Source organism: Lissotriton helveticus, chromosome 12, assembly GCF_964261635.1.
Source record: "Lissotriton helveticus chromosome 12, aLisHel1.1, whole genome shotgun sequence".
In the NCBI taxonomy this organism is placed as follows: domain Eukaryota; kingdom Metazoa; phylum Chordata; class Amphibia; order Caudata; family Salamandridae; genus Lissotriton; species Lissotriton helveticus.
In genome coordinates this window covers 769,174,065-769,196,984 of record NC_136073.1, presented here as the reverse complement: position 1 = coordinate 769,196,984, position 22,920 = coordinate 769,174,065, and the positions used below count along the sequence as shown (strand labels likewise).

At 43.0% G+C, this 22,920-nt stretch overlaps 1 pseudogene; it reads right to left on the bottom strand.

The window, feature by feature from the left end:
* Positions 1-10,530: 10,530 nt before the first annotated feature.
* The window catches only part of LOC144798130 (claudin-7 pseudogene), a 38,368-nt pseudogene continuing 25,978 nt past the window's right edge, over positions 10,531-22,920 (bottom strand).

Sequence of the window (22,920 nt, the reverse complement as noted above, 5' to 3'; positions counted from 1 at the left end):
GCTCCATATATAGTGCAAAGAGCAGGGGGACAGTGGACATCTCTGCCATGTTCCCCTGCAAATTGTCTTGGATTTAGAGGGATCAATGGCTCCAAACTGAGATAGCATTGGAAATTCCAATACACTCTCTCAGCTGCTAAAGAAGTATTTCCACTTAACAGTCTTGATGTAATATAAATATATGCCACTTACGATTATGCGTTTACCGGTTGAAGGGCTGTAAATAGCTGCTATTATTAATATATCCCAAGTGGATGGTACTCGAAAGGGCGAAGGAAGTCTGGGTTTGACCATGCCATTGCAGACTGTATATAAAACTCCTAAGCTTACATTTTGCTGCCTTATTGGCTTGTGACTTCCCACGATGTGGAGACCCTCCTGCTCAAGAACAGATTCTGATTGCACCAGCAGGTATACAAGGGAACCCCCTTAAACCCAGGAGAGCCAGATCCATACTAGATTTTAATGACACACACATATGGAACGCCCACGCCTTGGTTATCCATTACATTTGCATGGACCAAGCCCTACCGGATTTACCTTCCATTTCCACAGTAAGGCGTGACATCTTTGTAAAGTATAACCCATGAGGCATGAGGCTCTGTGTGTCTGTGACGGGGAGGAGCACGCTGTCTGGCATAGCAGCACACAATTCACCCAGGTGCATTGTGGTAAAATCAGTGAATGATAACACTCACTTTAGCTGAAAGTCTTTAGCAGTCTCCGTTGATGGCACGCCAAGTACTGTGAATCTCTAGACACGTGTTTCAGGATATTTGTCCTTCTTCAGTAAAAAGTAACTGTGCAGCTACGCCAGGGCCGGGCTGGGTAAAACCGGCCATGGAAAAGTGCTCGGCCGACCCCCCCCCCCAAACCCCCCCCCCCACCTCGCCCCGGGGCCCTGTAACAAAAACGCACCCCCCAGGAGCCCAAACTCGCCCCCCACCCATGCGGCCCACCGGGGGATTGCCCGGTGCCTGCTACGGCCAGTCCGGCCCTGATCTACGCTAGGTCTTTCCTTCATCAAATAACTCTTAGCCTATAGCTTCTTCACCTAGTCTGTCGCAAGACACGTCTCAGAAAGAATTTTCACAAGGCACGGGTCACCAGCCGGGAGTACTGTGTCCATTTTAACAGGTCGCATTCTTGGATGAAAATAGCTCAGCCGAGACCCAAAGATGGGAAATCACATGTCCTAGGCCAGCACATGGAACTATGTAAGGGGAGAAAGAGCCTTAACACCTGCAGTACACCCGGAGTAGAGTGGCGAGAAGGAACAGGATAGGGGCTCTTCAACAGCTGAGGGGGGTCTCTGATATTCAAGAGGCAAGCGGAAAACATATTTCAGTGCAAAACAGAGTCTGAACCAAAGATAGAAAGATGGACAGGAGGCAGACTCAGGAGCAATTCGTTCAAATGTTATTTTTAGTAAAAAGATGTTGCATTAAATGAACACTCCTGTAGGGAAGATGGATATTAGAAAAATATATTGTGTTTTGTAGGAATATATATATATATATATATATATATATATATATATATATATATATATATATATATATATATATATATATATATATATATATATAATATATATATATATATATATATATATATACACATATATATATAGTTTGTGTGTGTTTGTGTAAAAGTGTACAAAGAAATATAAAAGGACATTACTTAATGGAAAAGACGAAATAAACAGCGTACCGATTTAGAAGGGAATAAGGCAGCAGGACGAATTCAGCATGCGGATTTGCTTTCAGTTTTGATGTGTCCATGTATATTTCTTGACAGTGAGGTATTTTTTCTCCCTTGTAAATATCCCACGGTTAAAACGGACATATTCACTTCACTGGACAAGCAAATGGTTTCTTTTTTTTTTAAATAAAAGGGATTTTTCGCAACTTTTACAACGTGTCATCTTCCTGTTTGGGAATATTTGTGGTTAATATTCCCAGTGGTGAGACAACTTAAACACGTCTGATAAACCTTTAAAACCTTCCTCTACTAATTATTTTCAGAAAAAACATACGCTATCTATCTACAGACAATGTATTTGGGGAAAAAGGCAGGAACAATCTGCCACATGCATCAAACTAAGCAACTGCGATTCCTTAATAGTGATTATTAAGGAATCGCTATTAAGGAATCGCAATTGCCTATGCATGTAGGTTTAGCAAAAAAAATAGCGATTCTGACACATTTCCTAATAGCAAATCGCAAAATTGCGATTCGCTATCAGAGAATGCTTACCCATTCATTCCTATGGGCCTAGAGGCCCATGAATGATTGGGAAAGCCTTTGCAATTTACGATTACCAAATAGGTAATCGCAAATTGCGAATGCAATTTCAATTTGCCAGGGGGCCAAAAGGCCACCCTGATGCACCTCCAAAATTGGCATGTGTGCACATGTGGCGCACACACATGCCCTAAGGGCATGTGTGTGCACCACATGGCACTTAGAAAAAGGCAATTTTGCGCATTTTTCCAAGGAATTGCAAATTACCATCAACTTGTAGTTCACAGTAATCGGCGATTCCTTAATGCAAAGTCACATTCTGAGAATGCTTTTTGCATTGCATTTAGGGAATCACAAATTGCGATTCCCTAACTGCATTTGGCAAAATAGATATTAGCAAATTTTGCGATTACCTATTTTGCGAATGGCGTTGGGCTTGATGTATCCCAAAGGCTAATTACCGGTCGCAAAGGGGCCGATTCTACGAATCTGCCCGTTTGCAACCGGTAATTAGCTTGTTGCATGTGCCCCAAAAATTCAAAAGGAAACTGAATTCAATTGGGGAAGTAGCCTTTCGAAAAAATGAAAAAATGAGCATCTTCTTAGCTTTTAAACAGTACACAGTTGATTTTCCAATTTCGGAATGTTGCCTTGCAATGGGTAATTTTATATTGCTGCACCTACAGCAACTTTAATAGTTTAAACATTCTGTGTGAAAACAGAAGTCTCTGATTGCGTCAACCCTTTGCTAAAATTAAAGCATCTGAGGGTATTTTGACTGATAAGATTATCGTCGCACTAGATAGCTTAGTAGATCACTTCTGTCATGACTTTCTACCTGTCTATAAGAAATTGCTCTTTTTGGCTGTCTGAAATTGACTGCAAATGTCTCTTTAAGCCTTTATCTCAACTGCTTTATTGGGCGCAGTGTTTTTATTTTAGGTTTTACATACATATGCAATCCAAAGCATAAGAAGAAAACAAACTTAATACATAGTGATCGAAATGTAGCGTGCATGGGATTGCAATAAAGTGAATAAAAAATAACTCATTGAAAAAAGAGAAATCACATGGGATGTTGGTTACTGAGAGCAAGATCTCTTGCCCATCCCAGAAAGCGGCCAATGGAGGCATTAAAAAGTTAGAGGACTCAATATTTGAACTTTTATTGGACAAACTTGGCATTCAAACTCAAATGTCTAGTGAGGAGCTTTTTGACCAGTGTTTTCAAAGGCTGAGATTGAAAAGTTCCTTTCCACTTTGAATGCCCCAGAGATGAAGCCCCTCCAGTCAGTTGGCTTTTTTGGGGGTTGGAATGGATGATGCGCCATGGGCCACTGAGGTGGGAAATTCTGATGGGGATACAGTTCAATGTTCAGATTCGGGTCCAGGTGATCTACGGGTGTAATCCTTCTGGTGTCGTGTGTGCCCCAATCCTTGGCCCTTTCCATCCACTTATGAGCCTGCTCCAATAGCAGCCTTTGTCTCAAGCACCACCTATTCCATGGGGGAGGGTTGCGCCGGCTGCACTGCCTGCTGCACTCAGTGACGCGGTCACGATAGAATTGTGATACATTTGCCACCTGATGCTACCTGAAGCTACTCCATCTGGTGTTGTCTTGGGTAACACGCCATATTTATCAGAAGGATCATGGGAAGGGTATTCCCAATTGAAAAACAAGATTGCGTACTGGTTTAGGAGGCATGTTGGGGGAACAGCTTTCACCTTCAGTGCATCAATGTGGAGAGGAGGGTGATATGGATTGGGGTTGACCGAAAGTACCTTGAGGGCAATAGTGTAGTGGTTAATTTCAATAGATTGGCGGTGGCTGTGTCTTGGTGTGGGCTCCTAGGCTTCCTAGAGCCTCTGTTTTTCCTGTGCTGCCTTTCCAGTGGGGTTCTTTTTATAGGCCCCAGTATCCCTTGTACTATGCTTCATCATCAATTCAGGCCGGTATACACCTGTTACAACGCAATTTTTACTCCGCACTACCACTACAACGCGACCATTACTCCGCATACTATTACAACGCATTGCGCTGGGGGGCGCTCTAGGATAGGGAATAAGTTTAATTTTCTATCCAACACCTTCCCTAGTGTCCACGGGGACTGGAGTTGGAATAGAAAATTATACTTACCACTATCCAGCACCTCTAAGCGCTATGCGTTGTAACGGTATTCGTTGTAAAAACCGCGTTGTAATGGTATGCGGAGTAAAAGTATGCGTTGTAACGTCATACATCCATTCAGGCCTGTGTCTCAGATCCGGCCCTGTTGAACCGTGTCCCACTAAATTCTCACACATTTAATAAACACACATTCAACTGGCTTGAACCACTGAATTATTTAGGAAGCGCTGATTGACTGTGTCCATCAAGCTCTGTTTCTGATCTTTTTTGCAATTCAAGCTTGGTTTCTCAGCCTCCTATTCATTTGAGACCAGCTGCATGTATCGCATTATTTGAGCTTGGCTATTCACTCTTCTACTTATTGTTCTGAAGATGTGGTTTCTGTGCAAGATACTAGGGTTAATGGCCATACTGATATTGTTAACTGGAATATGCATATACTACTGACAATAAGGTCACTGCCACATTCTAGGGCTCAGAATAGGTCTCAGAAAATTAGTCTCATGTTTAACCCTTGGTAGATTTGCTGCGAGCAAACAGGCTTAACTTCAGAGACATATGTAATCATTTAAAAACACCAATTCAGTAAATAATTACGACAAAGCACACAATAAAAATCCAACAGCAATTGATAATGATAGGAAATATTTTTATCTTTAAAGTGACACCCAAACAAAAAATCCAATTTAGGGAAGTGGAGATATGAATTTTTTAAGAGCTTGCACTAAATAGCAGATAACCTACAGGGCCTATTGGGACATCTGATCTCGCTAGACTGGGACGAAGTCAAAGTTTCAGGCCGACTGCGTTGGAGCCCTGGGTGATTACACCTCGATATAGGCCCTGGTCAAAGAATAGATCTTTTTGAGTACAAGGTCATGATCAGTCTAGGGTAAGCTTCTTCCCCTACCTTGGTGTGGTATTTGATAGTGCTGGCTCCTTGCCTCACCTTTTAAAAGGGAAAAGTTTTTTTTAGGAGTGCTGGTGCTGCAGTTTTTGATTTTGCCTCTAGGCTGGGTAAAAAAAAGATAAGCACAATGTTGAAAACATGCCAGGCAAAATGTGTGTATAGTGTAGTGTATAGTGGTGACATCTGGGGATATGTTAATACTACTCCTTTACAAATTTTGAACATTACATTTTGTAGGAGACTATTAGGCCTGGCAAAATTTACATAGTCCGTCAAGAGCTCCACTTAAAATTTCCTCAACAATGGGTAACGATGTTGGCGAGGATTTAATGTAAACTAAATAGATCAATTATAAGTGACTGTCATGCCCTCGATTATTGGCAGTCAATCCTATAGTTGGAATATGTTAGGGATTATTTGTCCCTCTTTGGTAGGTGTGAATTATTTGAAATCCCTAACACGATTGCCAAACTCGATCTAGCCTGCATCAGGATTTTTTTTATTGTGCAGATTCGCTTCAAAGAGAGGAAATGGAATTAATTAAATCCTCTGTCCGCACACTTTTTATTTAAAACTTTCCCTTTTGGTGAACTTTATTTGGTGTTTGATATCAATTCTTTATGGATTTTCAAACTGCAGGTATACATGAATATATAATATAACCTCCTTAGAAACATATGTAAGAATTCTCTGATATCATTAGTCCCATGATAAATTCACCAACTTACACTTTCCCTACTTCTCTAATATAGACCAAATACATTCTAGCATTGCTGATCCAACTGTACTCCACTGCACAGTCATGCAAAATGGCAAGACCTAATATTGAAAGGAAGGAAGAGGCTCATTTTTCCCTCCCACAGTGCAACATCATGTCTTTGTTTCTACGCATCTACATGTTCCGCCGCCCTCCAAGACCCCTCCTTTTTTTCTCTCCACCCACAAAAGAAGAAAAAAATCCCAAATCGGCACACACCCTCTTCAAACTGTGGTAATCCATAACTGACTTCATATTTCAATTTTTCAAACTGTGCTATCTATTTCATACATATCTTCCAACCATTGTCTATAGATTTGGGACCATGGAAGTCTTTTAAAATCTCAGTATCCATACTTTTGCCATCATCTTGGCCGTCGATAGGCAGCAGTCCACATTTGAGGTCAGCTCTGGAAAGTAGGAGGTATAATGCAAAATTGCCTTTCTAACAGTGAATATATGCATTGTGTCTAACGCCGCCCACGAAGTGTGCCAAATCTGTTTCCAGTAGTCATTCACTTTCTCACATGTCCACAGCAGATGTACTATATCCCCGCCGTCCCTACCACAGCGCCTGCAGCGGGAATGGAGGCATAGCTTGGCTGTGTGGAGACTCATCGGGGACCAGAGTCAATGATGGAAGATCTCAAAGTAGCAATACTGAAAAAGAGCTTTTCTCAGCCCCTTCTCATGGTCTCCCAGGCAATGTGCACTCCTTCACAGGAACCTGATACTCAGTGTGCAGCCTCGGTGAGCTGAATAAAAACAGTCCAGTGCCTCTAGAGTCTGACGCGTTTCGGCATGAAATCGCTTTCTCAAAAGCAGCAAAACACCACAAGCAACGAGCACTTCCTCCATTTAAACCCTGTTCAACTACTAATTACACTCAGGTGAGTATTCACCAATGCAATGCATTCTGGGAAAGGAAGTTCAGAGTCACCCTTGTGGGCTCGTTGCCAAATTCTGTGCGTAAAATAAAGTTCTCCAGTATTTTACAGCTTACACCATGCCATAGCACTGGTGAATACTCACCTCATATATGCGTGGGAATGGCTTATATGAGGGGGAGTCCATGAGAGATTCAGCTATGGCCAAGAACTGGCAGGGAATAGGAGACTATATATGAAACTTAAGCTGAGACACTTCAAGTTTACTTATGCCACCCTCCCTAACCCAGAAACACTTAGGGAGCTCACAAAATCTAAATATGACTCCACAGTACAGAAGAAGATTGAAGAGACACCTCATTTTCATCTAAAACTCTTTGTACATAGGAATAAAATATTTTTTTTTGTCCTGGGGATCCCTATATTTAGATATATTCATGCGAAAAATGCTGTGGGATGGGGAAACCATATTTAGGTGTAGTCTAATTCCCACCATATCATGATCAGATACTTCTCTGGCACTATCATGGCGTCTACCATGTCTCGAAGAACAGTCGATGTAGTTAAAAAAATAATCAGATCTAGTACGTGTTCCAGGTACACAAGAAGTAAAGGTATAGTCCCTTTCTCTGGTGCGGAGTAGACTCCAGGGGTTCACCAAGGCTAAGTCATAAATCAAATCCTTCAGGAAGCAGCAATATTTGTCATGTTGTAGATCAGGCTTACCCGGTCTATCAATTATTTGGTCAGGAATGACATTCCAATTTCCAATCCCCTGAATATAACCTTGTCAGGTCTGCCGATAGGAAGTAAGTGTAGGGACTATGTCAGTTTGCAAGAAAGTCGGCAATTCCGAATGGGCAAACAAGAAAGAAACCTCCTAACTCTGAACTTTGATAATCCTTTTTTCAGCAATGTTTCCACGAGGCGTTCCTGCCCTTGCCTAAGACCATGGGGTGTAACCATACACTCTTTTATGTAAATATGACCATCTGCCATATTATTTCGTGTATATGTGTTGTGTGTTTTGTCAATAGTCACATTAAGTCTATATGTTTTTGTGTGTGAAACCACTAAACCACTTTATTCACAGTGATTTATTTTCCAACACCGTCTTGAAAAACCAGCACGCGTCAATATGATGCCATGGGCACACTCACGCCCTAGTTGGAGTGAGATGCTTGTGAGTTGTTCCCCTTCTTGGAAGGGGGTGTCCATCATTTAACAATTGTTGTTCTATTTTGCAGAAAACGAAGTGAAATACAAAGCGTATGTACAACACGCATGTTTTATTAACAACAGCGTTCATTGTAAATAAGTAATTTTTAGCAACATTTTTTTCATTTGGAAACAGGAGTGGCAATACAGGGCTGGACCCTGTATGGTCCTGAAGAAAAGCTTGGGGGAGCTTGAAACATGTTGACCTTAACACTGATCTAGCTCAGTAAAAGTTAGAATACAGTGTTACCCCTTTTTAATTTTTATACCACACTAGGAGCGAAATAAATTGTTGAGGCCCACTAGCACGGTATTTTTAATCCCACACCCACTCCACCATTATCACACTTGCACCACACATAGTCATCTCACAAAACCAGTGCTCCAGCGTAGTCGCCTTGTCGCAGCACGCCCCTTTTCGTAGAGAACTGGGATGGCCCCAATGATGAAGCATGTCACCGTGGGGCAACCCCGGTGAGTGAGGGGACTCTAGAAAGAAATTTTTCTTTCTTATATATATAATTTTTTTTTGGTACACACTGACTCAGTAAGCAGTAACCATAAAATCACCTACCAGGTCTCTGGACCTTTGACATAAGGTCCCTGTATTTCGTACACAGACTGGAGGCCGACCTGGTCTGGTTTAACCTCCTTCTCCCCCTTCTTTGTTTATATAACCTTGTCTTGCCTGGAGAAAGAGTAATGAGATAAGTGTCCCTTATTTACAATTTAACAAATATGTACCTGCCTTCCCGACAGATGAGTGTGGTGTAGCCGCCAGCAGGGTACATTTTTGTGCAGGAGTATCGGCACACCCCCTTTCCCATGAATATGTGTGCTAGTTTGCAGCAAGTCCACCTGGCCCGGGTAACATGCATGAAAAGCCTCATTCCACCCACTCTCTGCATAACCTTTCACTTTCTATTTTTATAAGATGTGTCTCTTGGACCATGGCAGAGAAAGGAGAGCGCTTTTTTCCTGTTCACCCATCGTGTCAAGCAATTCGTATTTAGAGATAACAATGTTGAAGGTCTCCTGGTTTTTCACATCTTGGCCCCAGTAACTACAAACAAAACCACTCTATTGTATGGGGTGTGTTAGGCTTCTAAAATATTGTGCCCTAGGTAAGTGGATGTATTTTCCCCTTCTGACTCCGATGGACGTCAGTTAAATAAAAATAAGGCTGATCCTGTACAGGCAGCTCTCAGTGCTGGGTGGAGTTGTACTGTATGGGGGCTAGGTCCAAATCCAGTGTGCATAGGAGTGTAGTTTGTGGGAGAGTAGACCACAGAATCTTATGGGGAGGAAGCCAAAGAGTTAGAGGGCACTAAACCCAAACAGAAGGTCAACCTCAGTTCCTTGCTCTATATCTCTGAAATGGGTCCTTCCTTTCTAATTACTGTGCGTGCCGAAGGTGTGTAACCGTATAACATGGGCACAACTACAAGTATATTTAAGGACGTCCCTAAAAGAAACTTCCGAAACAATGGTAATCTTGCAACACAGGTGACAACCACACCACTGATGCTGCAGGCTCTGAGCTGCAAATTTAAGGCATGGTATAGAACAGTGAACCCATGTTCAGATAAACATACACAATCCCAAAATAACAGCATTTGAGTGTTTCTTGACAGATCCCTATTCTATACTCAGGGAATCCTAGCCTTAAAATTCAGCTGAGTTCCACCTACCATGTCTGTAGTGGTGGCATTGTCTTACCAATAATAGAGCGGTCCCCCACTGAAACCCCTCGGGCAGACTCAAGTCCATCCCTGAACCCCATTAGGTTGTATGTCAATACAACGCGGCGTTTACACCACACTACCATTACAACGCTGGCTTTACAAAGCAAGTCGTTACCACGACTTGCGCTGTAGGGTGCTGGACTTAGGAATAGTAAGATTTAGTATTCCAACACCAGCCTACGTACAGTAGGGAAGTTGTTGGAATAGTAAATCTACTATTCCTTAGCCTAGAGCGCCCTCCAGCGCAAGTCGTGGTAACGACTTGCGTTGTAAAACCAGCGTTGTAATGGTAGTGCGGTGTAAACACCGCGTCGCAATGGATGTTCCCCACCACATTAACATAGGTAACCGAGTATGTATGAAATAAGGAAGACAAGACAAGACAAACAGTCTCACCCGTTCCATGTTTATATTACACAACCCATAAGGATCCTAGTCAAGCCTGGCCCCTCGTCTCCGTAAAACCAAGGTTCAAGTCACCCTAATCCACTCAGTCAACAATGTAAAGTCTTTAGTTGTCAGTTATGGTTTAATGGGTGTCTCTACCTGCTGTTGCATCCCTTTGTCTTTGCTCAGTCTCGTGCATCCATTTCGGTGTCACATCCTCCAAATGATGACGCTCTTCAGAATTCCCTTCTCACACGTTGCTCCACCATTCATTGGGAGGTTTCTGTGTTGTCACTTTGGCCATAGTGTCCATCGGAGTGACACCCTTGCGTTCAAGTTCTTCCATGAATTTCTTCAGCTTCTCCGATTCCTCATGTTCAATCATTTGGCCATCTAGCATGATTATCATTGTTGCTGGTTCCTTTATATCCTTTTTCTGCAATGTGGGTCTGAGTGACAAGAAACTTTTCCTTTTTTAATTAATTTCATTAGAGAAGCAATGTAAGAAAAACTATTGGCTCATACTATATGACCTATGCTTGTTTGCTGTAATTATTATTTGATGTGCTTGTTGATGTCTTAAACAAAATGCTAGTATTTGCCGTTGTTTTGTCTTTATTAGGTTGATACCGTGACCTGGCCCTATGTGCTTTCTAGAACTCCAGAGGATGATCAAAGCAGGGCTTAATTTGAGCCGGTGGTTTCCGGTGCTGGGCACCTGCACTTAATTGTCAGTACAGTGCTTATGACAGCCTGCCACAAGGTGGTGGTGTCTAGCTAATTTATAGAGGACCACAATAACAGTTAATTAATAATGCTATATTCATTAAAAATTACTATTACCGGCCGTCCAAGCCATTCTTATAGCTTTGAGGGCCCTGAAATATTCTGAACTGTCACACTTGTAAGAGTGGGATGGTTAGTGGTTGTGTTGTTACTATCATTGGCAACATAGCGGGGCAATGTGTGGTGGAATCTGTTGTGGCCTCCTGACGAGAGCCCTGGCACTTATTTGTTTACAAATTAAGCACTGGATCAAAGGTAATGTTAAAAAAGTAGGAATTAAGTCACAGGGAACTTCAGCATATCATCTTTTTCTAAGTTCACAGGAACTATCAGCATGTTTAAATTGTCCCAACGTCTCCTGTCCTCCAGGTCAATTGTTTCTGGTGAGGAGCCCACTCAGCACAGTTTGATCACGATGTGTCCTGTCATCTGTCACCACATAGATCTCCACAAGGTTTGCACGCAGCGTGTCTCTTTGCGACTTCCGGCCTGCTCATATCACTGTAGCTCTAACTTGATATCACCATATACATCAGCGTCCAGCCACACTATCCCCCCCCCCCCCCCCCAATCATTGCTTCTTGTTAATCAGGTTCAGGTTAAATCTAGTGCACTGGTAGCTGATGTCCTCCTATTGAAAGTTGTGGTCCTTGTGGCTGCAACTCTTTGTCTTTACAAGATACCCCTCATTTCATGATGCTTTGGAGGCACTCTGGGAAGTTTGGAAAGGATTTCATCCATCCCCTTATGAATGGAAAGAATTTTACTCAAGTATGGCCTTTATTCATGTTTTTACAATTGTTGAATGATGTATTTATGGGTCCTTCAATTGCTTGCTTTTTAATTGCAGAAGTTAAACAGGTTTGGAAGTCTCTTGACTGTTAATATTATTATATCATTTTGATTCTTTTACTTGGGTGAATCATGTTCTGGCTCAGATTACACCTCTAAGGATGGCGACCTTTCAATGTGGCTTTTTGTATTATGATATATATGAAATGTTATGGTGTTTTTATTTTTGTGTACCATTGATGTACCATTGATGTATTTATTGAGCCTATCTGTGTGTGCTTTTATGGTTATGTTCATTAAATGAGCAATGTAATTTGACAATGATGAACTGCCGGTGCCCATCACTTGCAAAGGTACTATTTAGGCACAGCACCCTAGGATGCAGCGTGCAAAGAAATGTGAATCAGGCTCTTACTATCCTTATGACGCTGTTGCCCTATCTTACATAAATGTATGGCCTTCCAAATAGGCTGTGGTGATCTGGGTTGATGACATCTGGGTTGATGACATAACCTTCCATGTCATCTGGATCTGGAATGTGTATGTGTCATCAGTTTGGACATTCTATGTTTCACAGTTTCTTGGGTCCTGCAACAGCTGTGTTCAATAAACCTACTTCCTGAGGTTACCCAGTTTCCTGGTGATTTACTTCATTACACTCTCTCTTATACGCTTTATACAGAAATGCAACACTTACAAGGCTACAATAGTGAGCCATACAATTGGAAGAAATGTCTAGTGTAGTTAGCCCTGAATACTCAGTTGCAGGCCTCCAAGTAATAGTGCTTTCAAGAAAAAATTGGTGAAAGACCGGCTTTTTAAACTGAAATCAAAAACATTTCCTTCATAAAGACTTTAGGCATAGGAGTTAAATCCTAGCACCAAAATGGACATTGATTCACCAAAATGCCTGTGTTACTGGAAGTGACATAATTCACCTTTTGATGCCAAAATACATCACAGAGTTGATCTATTGTCTTAACCTTAATCACTCAACAACCTTCAGTGTGTTCCTAATGATCTAGTAGAAGAGCAAAGGGTGATGCCAAAGAAAACACAAAGAGATGTGAGAACCCTGTTTACATTCTATTCCAGATTTTGTGTTCAGGACCACAGTGCCCAGTGGTATGAGAGAAATGCCAGGGCAACAATGCTCAACTCTGGCATAGCATATGCTAACCCAGGACACACCTAAATGGCATCTGTAGGAAATTGGTTTACTGGTTAAGAGGGGTGACACCCTACTCAAGCAACAACCACAATTCTTGTCAGGGTGAAACACAAGCAAACCCCAAATTAACCTTTGCTTAACCCTCTGGTACACAAAAATCCAATCAGTAGAACCAGAGATATGCCCTTTTAAAGATGTAGGTAAAAGTTGTGCTTAAAAGCACAAAGCACCACCTATGGTTATCTCGTTTCGCCGACCAGGAGAAAGTCACAAGTTCAGGCCAACCGCTGTGGAGCATGGGTAGAATATAAAAACCATGTTAAGCCCACTGAACAAGGTACCTTAAATCTGGTTGTGGAGCATTGCAAGGTTGCACATCAAGGATGCATTGTGCAATAGGGTTCTAATGAGCTCTGGCTGCAATGGGAGGTCCTACGTCGAGGAGGCATAATGCAGGGGTGGTTCCGATGACCTGCAGGGCAGCGATGTGAGGTTCGTTGTCGAAGATATGTCATGCAGTGACAGTTCCGAAGAGCTGCGGGGACCTGTATCAGGGATGCATTGCACAGTGGTGGCTCCGATGTGGAGCTGCGAGGAGATGTATAGCTCTGCATTGGTTCTGCCCAAAAGACCACAGCTGGGCTGGTAGAACACAGTTCGATCCACTTCCAAGGGTCCAGGACTCAGGTGGCACCACTTGGGGAGCAAGACTAAGAGCAGGTAGAGGTGCCCTGCAGAGCTCAAGGTGGTTGGAGCCTTTCCTGTCCCTGAGCCTTTGATCAGGAGGCAGGCCAATTAGCCGCTGGGGTCACACTGGTGGTCCTGAGCTCAAGGTGTGGGTCTTGCTCCTTCTCCCTCAGGCAACAGGTCAGTAAGTGAGCAGCAGAACAGCACCGCAGTCCTTCTGAGACTTCCACATGTCCAAAGGTGCACTGAAGAGTTGGGTCTGAAGGTCCTCTATTTATCCTTCATGCCAGCTTTGAAGTAGGGGAAGATTCTAGAGGGTTCCACTCCCAGAGGTGTTTGGAATCTCTTGCCTCACTGCCCTGGCCCAAGCTTGTCTTTGGGGCACAATAGATTGATGTGATTGAGTGTGCTGTGGCAGTGCCTTTGTGATGTGCAAGTGTGGAAGGTTTCAGCTCCTTACCGTCATCAAGTCAGAGATGGCCCATCCCGCCAACAATTATTTGCCCTTTGTCTCACTGTCTGGGAGCAATACACAAAGACCACCTGCCATCTACACCTAGTCATTTGCCAAAGGATACAGGCCGCAGGCACCAAATGGTTAGGACAAGAAAATGCCAACATTCTAAAAGCTGCATTTTTAGATTTGTGACTTAAAATCCAACTTTACCATTAAAGAGTGTTTCAAATTACAATTCTTTCAAGACCAAGAAAGTTATAATTTATTATTTTAATAAAGTAACCCAATGTTATCATATGGGAGAGGTAGGCCTTGCAATAGTGAAAAAAGAATTTAAGAGGTTTTGACGACCAGGACATGCAAAACATAAAACTACGTGTCAAACTTTTTAAATACACTGCATCCTGCCCTATGGGCTGTTTATCCCCTTCGCTGCGGGGCTAATACCCCCACGGCGCGGGGGGAGGGGGGCCGCGCTCAGAGCCGCAGTGCCTTTGACGAGCTCGGCTCATCACGCTGCATGGTGGCGCTGTGCTCATAACGAGCTGAGCTCGTCATGACCACGCCCGCTTAATGGAACGCCCAGCACAGCAGGAGAATTATCCCCATGTGGGCGTTCCACGGCGGTTATGATGAGCTCAGCTCGTCATGAGCACAGCGCCACTGTGCCTCATGACAAGCTGAGCTCATCATGAGCACGATGTGGTTATAGTCGTCTCTAGGGGTGACGTGTGTATTACAAAGGAAGTTTTACGCCTGGCAAAGGGTTTATTTTGCCAGGTCAAAATAGCAGTTTAAAACTGCACACACAGGGTCTGCAATGGCAGGCATAGCACGTTTAAAGGGCTACTTAAGTGGGTGGCACAATATGTGCTGCAGGCCCCCTATTAGCATTTAATATACAGGCCCTGGGTACATGTAGTACCACTTAACTAAGGACAAAAAAGTCATTTAAAGATGCCAAATAGAGGAAAGCCACTTTCACTGTGTTTAAAGGAGAGAACACAAGCACCTTAGCACCAGTTAGCTGTGGTAAAGTGCACAGAGTCCTAAGGACAACACAAAAAAACTCAGCAAAAACAGGAGTAAGGCAAAAGATTTGGGGAGAAGACCACCCTATGGCTGACAGGCCTAACAATATCCACTCCAGGGGTCAGATTTTGTTTTGCACATCACAATAACCAAAGATGCTGCGCTGCATTGTGCAAGGTGGAGACAGCAACGTAGAGCCATACTTCTTACATTTGGCCTCCTACTGCTCACTAATGCTATGCAAGCGCACAAGCAGGCTGCCTAGCATTACACACAAGTAGGATTCCAGATTACTGGGTTCCGAGACCTAGCTCATGTTGTGGCAACTGACCTCAATGATCAGTGAAACCTTGCAAGAAAGAAAATTTTCTTTCTAGTGTCCCCTCACTCACCGGGGTTACCCCACGGTGACATGCTTCATCATTGGGGCCATCCCAGTTCTCTACGAAAAGGGGCGTGCTACGACTCATGAACTACGCAGGAGCACTTTTTTGTGAAAAACTATGTGTTGTGCAGACAAGTGGTGGAGTGGGTGTAGGTGAGTTAAAAATACACTGCTTAGTGGGCCTCAACAGACTTTTTATGCTCCTAGACAGGTATATTAAAAGTGGGGTGTGTATCACTGTTATCCAACCTATAATGAGGATTGGTTCAGTGAACGGTCGACATGTTTCAAGCTTCCCCTAGCATTTCTTCAGGACCATACAGGGACCAGCCCTGTATTTGCCACTCCTATGTCCCCAAATAGGGAGTGATTAAGTAAAAAACACTCTTATTACCAAAAGCATGCGTTCGTACTAGAAATACATACGTTTGTACTGATTTCAGGTTCTGTAAAGAAAAAACACACAAAATTAGTGGCCTTCATACCCTTCCAAAAGGAAGGGTCACATAGTATACCTTCACGCCGCACTCATCCGATAATATAGTGGATGGTTGCACCATATTGGTGCGGGCAGACTTACATGCCCAGTGTTGCATGTTCAATATGCTAATTGATTGTGAATTCACACATAGAAACAACCCAGGACTTAATGTGACCGAGACGATAGACACAGAAAACATATAATAGATACAGAAGGTAAGTAAAACTCTCAATATTTACTTGGTATCGTGCTTAATAGCACTTCATGGTCTCTCAGGGGGTGCGATTTCACCTTGTGGACAGAAAAAAGTTATTGTGGGAGCTACCCTTTCTGTCAGGAAAAGGATTGGGTCAACAATCTAGAAATGTTAGAACTAATGTTGTAACTTAAATCCATCCCTCTAACAGGACTGAAGCGTGGCCCATACTTTCTCTTAAACCAAACGACGCCCCATCAAGGGTGCTTGCATAAGGTAAAAATGTATATTAAACCCCATAACTGATAAGCAAAATCTAGATATATACCTGTTGATCTGAAATGTGGCATAATTCCTTTTAGAAGAAAAAAAGGATGAACAAAGTGAGCATAAGAAAAACGTGCTCATCGACAATTTAAGAAATATAACCAGGAAAACTGAACCTGGGTAAGTTAAATAAGATATAGATGAGGTTAAGAGTAAAAGGATAACCTAGTGTCATTCTTTCTACTAAGTAAGCACCAAGTAGTAGAACAGGAGGTGTTTATGAAACAAGAACTAGACCCCCTATAGAACTTGTCCATTGCCCCACCCCTGCTATTCCCCAACAATTGGAATGCTCAGGAATTGTAAGGCAGTGGTCTTGGTGTTCATAGTTACCAAATATAGGGATAGATGTAAAAATGTTATGACTATCAATGTGCAAAATGTACGACTACATGGGCCTAACATTATGTATCAATATATGTTTTTAGATTATTAATAGAACTGTGAACGAGTCCTTGAAGAAGGTGCAGAATTAAGAAGCACCGAAACGCAGCGTCGACACCTTTTCGTTCCTATGACAAATGTTTTTTTCAAAATATGTTTTTTATAGTAAAATTGTTGAGATAATGCTACAGTAGCAATTTTTTAATTTGTTGCTTGTATTTGTGAAAAAACTTTCAATGTAAAATTGGACATTTATTCTTTACATGTCACCAATTATTTTTAATCTATTTTAAATCTGCTTCGAAATAAATAAATGATCAATAATTTTATACAAACCACGACTGTTTCATGTCATCGTTGATACTTTTAGGCACCATATGCATGAAGTTGTAAATTTGGTAACTGATGTAACACTGCCACCCCTTGCGCCGTCATTTAATGCCCCCGGGTAAAGTATAAGTATAGGACTTGACCCATAGTGAACCCAGGAAGAGGTACTCTGTTTGTTTCTAGATTTCACCTTGTGGACACACTGCTGTTGGTCCGTGAAAGAGTAAATGGGAAGATCGATAAATGTCAGTTCCCAAAATAACTATCAGTTTTGCACAGACGCGATTCATCGTTCGTCCAGTGCAACATATTTCTGTTAGAAAAAGCACTTACTTCCTTATAGGTGAAAACGCTCGGCTATACCTATTCACTGCCTCCCCGGGACCGCATCTCGCTCGTGTGCAGCTCCGGTACGGTTATGTGAAAGTAGGCTTCCGGGTTTCCTCCCGAACCGCTAGACCGAATGGTCACGGCGGCCATTTTTGGAGTATGTAATCCCGTGGTATAATAAAGGATATTGAAAAGTGGTGACAATCTCAATAGAGTTGAAGGGCGAGTAATGTGTGAAAAGGTTATCCACACTGATAGTTATTTTGGGAACTGACATTTATCGATCTTCCCATTTACTCTTTCACGGACCAACAGCAGTGTGTCCACAAGGTGAAATCGCACCCCCTGAGAGACCATGAAGTGCTATTAAGCATGATACCAAGTAAATATTGAGAGTTTTACTTACCTTCTGTATCTATTATATGTTTTCTGTGTCTATCGTCTCGGTCACATTAAGTCCTGGGTTGTTTCTATGTGTGAATTCACAATCACTTAGCATATTGAACGTCCAACACTGGGCATGTAAGTCTGCACGCACCAATATGGTGCAACCATCCACTATATTATCGGATGAGGGCGGCGTGAAGGTATACTATGTGACCCTTCCTTTTGGAAGGGTATGAAGGCCACTAATTTTGTGTGTTTTTTCTTTACAGAACCTGAAATCAGTACAAACGTATGTATTTCTAGTACGAACGCATGCTTTTCGTAATAAGAGTGTTTTTTACTTAATCACTCCCTATTTGGGGACATAGGAGTGGCAAATACAGGGCTGGTCCCTGTATGGTCATGAAGAAATGCTAGGGGAAGCATGAAACATGTCGACCGTTCACTGAACCAATCCTCATTATAGGTTGGATAACAGTGATACACACCCCACTTTTAATATACCTGTCTAGGAGCATAAAAAGTCTGTTGAGGCCCACTAAGCAGTGTATTTTTAACTCACCTACACCCACTCCACCACTTGTCTGCACAACACATAGTTTTTCACAAAAAAGTGCTCCTGCGTAGTTCGTGAGTCGTAGCACGCCCCTTTTCGTAGAGAACTGGGATGGCCCCAATGATGAAGCATGTCACCATGGGGTAACCCCGGTGAGTGAGGGGACACTAGAAAGAAAATGTTCTTTCTTGCAAGTTTTCACTGATCATTGAGGTCAGTTGCCACAACATGAGCTAGGTCTCGGAACCCAGTAATCTGGAATCCTACTTGTGCGTCAAGACTTTGGAGGGCGACCTAGTCTCTTAATCCTCCTTCTCCCCCTGGTTTATACCTGCCTAGCATCACACACAGTCTCTTGACCATGGTGCAGAGGTGGGTGTGTGTGTGTGTCCTTGTGTAGGTGAGACTTCTAGCATAGTATTTGTGTATTTGTACCAGGAGTATAGCATTCCAGTATAAAATACTATGCCTAGACAAATTCTTAAACATTCCACACATAGTACATGCGCTGTTCAGTGTAGCACACATGCAGTATGCTAAATGTTCAGTAAAATCAAAATAGTTCTCAGGCTTACGCTGCTACACCAAGAATGAGTCTTTTTTTATGCAAAAGCAGTCTATCTATCCCAGTAGATAGGTCTTAGTGTTTAAAACTGCTGTGCTGATCTGTGCAAGTTACACCCAAGTAATGAATCCTTGATACAAAGTGGCGGAAAGCAAGACAAAGTGATATCTGTGATGAAAAAATGGCTCTTTTCCAGCTCAAACTACATTGACCCGAAAGTATACTCCCTTGAAAAGGATTGTGCTGCTTTGCTTCACTTTAGTGACTTTGCCTAAGCACATACTCTTTGTAAATCTGGCCCTAAATATATGTTTGTGTGGGTCATCAGTGACAAGTCTTATTTATTGGATGAAGTGTAGTCATGCCTATGTTCTAGCACTATTGGGAATGAATATGCCTCGATGAAGGTATATGCATCAGTACTCTTGCAAACTTAAGTACTCAAGCTGCCCTATGCTTGCAGCTAGGAATGGCTAGAAATGCTAGAAATGGCTCCCTCCCTCCAGTGGAGAAGTATATATGATGATTAGAATTGTCTTTGCTGCCTGCGACACATCCTAAAAATGTTTAATACAGATTATCACCACAACCTCTATCTACACACTACAATGTCCCTCACTTGAATTATATGGTATTGACCCATTTTTAAACATCAAAAAGGTGCTAGTGGAATGCTTGCAATTGTCTCAGCCACTGAAAAGCATTCCAGCTCATCATGTATTGCCCACTGCACCACTTCAAAAAGGGAACAACCATATGCAAATCAGTCCTGGTCCTGCTCCAAGAGGAAGAGCCCAGCCCAAACTTCCTGGCACATGCCTTGGCGGCATCTAGGATGCATGCTCTTTGTACATAGACCGCTAGAGCCTATTGTTGCTCCTATATACTAGTACATTCTGTGCTTTCTTTTTTACTCACTTACTTGACAAACATCCTATAGATGGGTTCTTGAAGGCAGTTCAAAAGAACAAAACATTGACAAGAATTAGAAGCAGAAAGCCTGGGACAAGGGGTTACTAATACAGTGCATCAATTGTTGGGGGACCTCACTAGAGTCATAAGGTCCAGGACCCCTGGGCTGGAGTCTGGATAGACACTTCACTTTGATGTCTACTTTGTTTTAAGACAGGTAGCGGTTTTTAGGTCAAAGGTTAGGGTAGTGGGGTAATCCAGTGATGTGGTGCCAAGGGTGCAAATGAGTACAACGGCTTGGACTGAGAACGTTGAGGTTGGGGGTTGTGTGACAGTGGAAGGCTTGGGAGCAGCGTACGGGTCGGTAAGAGAATATAACGGGAGAGCGAGCCAGAGCCGAGCCAGGGGTCTGGCGTGCTTCTAAGAGTCAAAATAAGAGTGGAGCCCCAGCAGGGCTGGACTGGCCATAGCGGGCATCGGGCGTTGGCCCGGGATCCTGGAAGGCCAGGGGCCAGTTTTTCAGCGATGCAGCAATATCGGCCCCCTGTAACAAAAGCAGCAGTGCTGGGGGCTGTTTTTCTTAACCACATCGCTGCGGCGGCTATTCTGCCGCAGCGCTAAGGGGGCAGGGGGCCTGCGCGGCGGGCCCATGCTGGTGACATTACCGCTCCTCCACCAGCCGTGGTTGAGCTGTGCTCATGACGGAGCAGTTCCGTCATGGCCCCGCCCGCTTAATAGAACGCGCCGCGCAGGTGCGAAATCAGCGCCGCGCAGGCGCTTCGGGCGGGCCATGACGGAACCGCTCCGTCATCAGCACAGCGCCACCGCGGCTGATGGCAGAGCGGTTCCGTCATCAGCACGGAAAGAGTTAAGCAGCAGTGCTTCAGGCCAGCCCCCCCACCTCCCCAGGTGTGGGTCGGTCCGACAAAATTGCCAGGGCTGCTTTGGATTCCCAGTCTGGCCCTGTGAGCCAGCAACATTATTGTCTCAATGTGACGGGTCGGGGGGGGGACAGGATGGGTGCAGGTGGGCAGTGATAGGCTGCTCCATTGGTGGATATGTGCATGCTGGAGAGGCTGGAGCTCCTGATAGGCTGGTAGAAAAGGCAGTCATATAACACTAGTACCTCTGCTGGAGCCCTACCTGCTTAGCAGCTCAGCCTTTTCTAGTGGCGCCAGTGCAAAAATAAAAGTGCCAGGGCCCAAGGTATTCCACTGCAGCTGCAAGGGCCACAGCTCCTGCCCCTGCTGGCCGAGTGGCAGTGCCCGCATTACCCTCAGGCCTTCACCATTAAACAAGTGTTACATTTGAGACTAACACATGTCACCCCAAGCTGTGGGGATTGCCTGGAAGCTCAAGTTTATCCTTAGTTTTATTACACTGAGTTGCTAAATACTTGCGCTTAATAAAATGGGCTGAGAGCACTGCCAGGTGATGTACTCTCATAAACGTGCTGGTGTTTAAAGCATAAGTGCAGGTAACAAGCACTGGCACAATATAAGCAGTGTCACCCATCTTCCATGGCATGTTTTTCGCACCGCCTGCTCTTTCTTTCCTACCCGTTTCTCACCACTCCCGGAAGGGGGGAAGGGAAGGAAAAGGGAAAAGGGAAAAGGGAAAAGGGAAAAAAAAGGGAAAAGGGAAAAAAAGGGAAAAGGGAAAAAAAGGGAAAAGTGAAAAAAAGGAAAAAGGGGAAAAAAGGGAAGAAGGGAAAAGGGAAAAAAAAGGAAAAGGAAAAAAGGGAAAAGGAAAAAAAGGGAAAGGAAAGAGAAAGGAAAGAGAAAGCAAAGAGAAAGGAAAGAGAAAGGGAAGGAAAGGAAAGGAAAGGAAAGGAAAGGAAAGGAAAGGAAAGGAAAGGAAAGGAAAGGAAGTCAGTTTGATCGAATAACTATGGTAACAGCTTTGCCAGTCCTAAACAACACAGAACATTGGAGAAAGAGTAAAGGATTAAGTTGGCTGGAAGTAAAGGCATGTAATTATGACCTGCAGACATACAGTCATGTCTGCAGAAGGGGGTGTTTTTAAGTGCCACCTGTTGCTCACGCTGGAGTTGTATTACCGGATAAAGCCTATTAGACTTGTGCTCACTCTCCCTGCTCAGAAAGGAGATTAACTCTAATCCTACAAATTACAACCCTTTGTGTAAAATGCACTCTAAACTGACAAACGTGACTCTGGGGCTCAGCTTGTTCCAATGAGAGCGGGAGTTTGTTTTTATTTATTTATAGAGTATTTCAGTAGAAATCATTCTACTGTTCCTGAGGAGTGTATTTTCGCCTTCTCTCCCAAGTTTATTTCCAGTTTGTTAAGGTTTTTAGGTGTTCAATCAGTAAAGCATAATAATTAGAAAAGTGCTACTTTAGAACGCATATCAAAATTTCATATAAAAAAAACCTTCACAAATTTTTCTTTTACTTTGAACTTTGAAAGTCAACGGTATTTTATCATTAATTTAAGACTGAAATGTGTATTAAATTAATAAGTACACAAAAGATAGGCAAAAGCAGTGTGGGCCCTACCATTGCACAAGTATCATACTAAATGTCATCAGTGACCCCACGCTCAACTTTTCACGGCCCCACTGCCTAGAAGCCACAACTATTCAATTTACGCCACAACAATTAGAAAAGGCACGTCCACTATATTGTTTTGTTTCCGGCCCAAATTTGGGCAATCCAATGTTAACAAATATAACAATGATGAACCAGAAGTGAGATTCAAAATTGTCAGGAGTCTTAAGAATGTGTCGAGCATCCAATTTTTTTAGATTTTTCAATACATTAAATTTTCCAGTCGGCTCAGTCACTTCTTGTTCATCATTGTTATATTTGTTAACATTGGACTGCCTCCATTTTGGCCGGA